Source organism: Natrix helvetica, assembly GCF_964273705.1.
Source record: "Natrix helvetica genome assembly, chromosome: 1".
Taxonomy (NCBI): Eukaryota; Metazoa; Chordata; class Lepidosauria; order Squamata; family Natricidae; genus Natrix; species Natrix helvetica.
The window spans coordinates 360,932,879-360,935,606 of record NC_138548.1 but is presented as its reverse complement, the minus strand read 5'-3'; the positions used below and the strand labels follow the sequence as shown (position 1 = coordinate 360,935,606).

Here is a 2,728-nt window from a genome sequence, read left to right as displayed (position 1 = left end):
TAGTAAAAGTGTTACTTAGGCTCATAATGTTTAATTATAGATTACAACTATTATTGTTTTGCAATAATGGCAATTATTGTTGTGTTTGTATGCTTATTATGCATTTGTTTGACAATTTAGATTTAAAATAAAATAAAATAAAATAATGAAAATTATAAGATTTACGCTGCCCAAAGTCAACTCAATGTGAGATAAGTGGCACACAAATCTGATAATAAACAAAAACAAACAAACAAACGAATGAATGAATGAACTAACAAATGAATTAATGAATAATATTTCCAAGAGTGGACACAATGAGTTATATACAGAGGATAAAACCTGCTAATTTTGAAACATCATATGCATTTTTTTAATAACATGGTTTGTAGGTTTTATAACTAGCATCATAAAATTTTACATTCATAAATTTGAAGAACACCCTGAGGCCACCTTGGCCAACCCATTCCTTTGGAATGAATCCAAATTAATGCTTTTGTTATTGATGACTTCCTAGTTTTTCCATTGAAACAATCAACAAAGGAGAGACTGACATTTTCTGGTTCAGCTCTAAAATTTCCACTCCTTTTAGGATTTTTTCCTCTCATTCAACTACAATATTCTCTCTTGTAATTCAATTCATTTTTCCATTTATGTCTCCCTGCTGGAATAACAGTAAACAGATCTTAAGCTTCTGTGTAAAATCTTTCAGTTAGAGTGCTTCCTTCCCCAACCGAAAAAATGTCTTTTTTTTTCATTTTAAGTTCCTGCGGATCAACATGTGTCTTCTCATTGTTGTCTTTCATCAAGGTTAATAGCAGCCCCTTTGATCTCTTCCTTGACTTCCTTGTCCTTTCCCATATGCTGATCCAGGTTTTGTGCAATATCTTTTGTAAGCGTGGTGCCTACAAAGGGACTTGGTGCTCCAGTTGGGGTGTCTTTTATTCACTTTCAGACATTTTATGCAGTGGTGGGATTCAACCCACTTAAGAACCAATTCGCCAAAAATGTGAGTGTGTGCGCATGGCTTCTATGCATGTGTGGCTTCTGCCATAAGGTAAGAGTTGACTGAGCAGCCTTTTGGGGCCTGCTCCGCTCCATCTCTGCTCTCTGGGGCAGCGTCTGCTTCTCTCTGCTGCTTCTCTTGCTGGGAGAGAGAGCATATCTTGTGCAATTTAGTAGCTATGAGCTGCCGCTTTTCTCTAAGTCCCATCCGGAAAGCATGCAGCACAGAGAAGTAGCAGCCATGTTGAATGCTGGTTCTCTGTGCCACAACACTTTACGGATGGGAGTTAGAGGAAAGCGGCAGCTCACAGCTGCTAAATTACACAATCTCTCCCAGCAAGAGATGCAGCTGCTGACCCAGAGGGGACATGGAGCATCTCTGCGAGCAACTAAGGCTCGGCAAGGGATGGAAGAAGCGGTTGCAAGAGCTCAGCTGCACTGCTTTGTTTTGCTTTGTTTGTTTTGTTTTATTGGATTTATATGCCGCCCTTCTCCCAAAGGACATTAAAAAACACACATCCCAAAAGTTAAAAAGAAATTAAATACATATCCCCCCAAAAAAATGAATTTATAAGACAATACATTTAAAAATGAGTTAAAATTAACAGGCCAGGGCAGTTTGCTGGAAAAGCCAACTTTTTAGGGCGCGTCAGAAGGACCGGGGGTCAGGGATTATGTGAAGTTCCGGGGGCAGCTCATTCCAGAGGGAAGGCGCTCCCACAGAGAAGGCTCTCCCCCTGGGGGACACCAGCTGACACTGTCTGGACGACGGCACACTGAGGAGGCCAGCTCTGTGGAATTGTACTGGATGGTAGGATGCTACTGGTGGCAGTAGGTGGTCTCGCAGGTACCCTGGGCCTAAGCCATGGAGCGCTTTAAAGGTCATAACTAATACCTTGAATCGCACCAGGAAAACAACCGGCAACCAGTGCAGGCCGCCTAAAAGGGGTGTAACATGGGAGCACCTAGGTACCCCCATGACAACCCGTGCAGCTGCATTCTGGACCAGCTGAAGCCTCCGGGTGCTCTTCAAGGGCAGCCCCATGTAGAGAGCATTGCAGTAGTCCAGGCGAGAAAGGACGAGGGCATGAGTGACTGTGCACAGAGCATCCCGATCCAGGAAGGGGCGCAACTGACGTACCAGGCGAACCTGGTCAAAGGCCCCCCTGGTCACGGCCGTCAGGTGTTCTTCTAAACTAAGCCGCATATCCAGGTGGACTCCCAGATTGCGAGCCTTCTCTGAGGGGGCTAAAATTTCTCCCCCTATCGTCAAAGATGGAACAAGATGTACAAATTGGGATGATGGAAACAACAGCCACTCAGTCTTGGAGGGATTGAGCTTCAGCCTGTTCCTCCCCATCCAGATCCACACAGCCTCCAGGCATCGGGACATCACATCGAGGGGATCGTTTGGGTGGTTTGGGGTAGAGATGAAAAGTTGGGTATCATCAGCATATTGATGATACCGTACCCCAAAACCACAGATGATCTCGCCCAGCGGTTTCATGTATATGTTGAACAGGAGGGGTGAGAGAACTGACCCCTGGGGCACCCCACAAGTGACGTGCCTAGGGGTCGATCTCTGCCCTCCAGTCAACACAAACTGCGACCCATCCGACAGGTAGGAAGAGAACCGTAAAACGGTGCCCCCCCCCACTCCCAACCCCCCGAGTCATCGCAGTAGGATACCATGGTCGATGGTATCGAAAGCCGCCGAGAGGTCTAATAGGACCAGGACAGAGGA

The 2,728-nt window shown here is 45.3% G+C and overlaps 1 protein-coding gene across 1 annotated transcript in view; it reads right to left on the bottom strand.

The window, feature by feature from the left end:
• LOC309382460 (vomeronasal type-2 receptor 26-like) overlaps nucleotides 1-2,728 on the bottom strand; it is a gene marked incomplete at both ends in the record, with an annotated part of 254,659 nt that overhangs the window by 210,082 nt on the left and 41,849 nt on the right. The window lies entirely within an intron of this gene.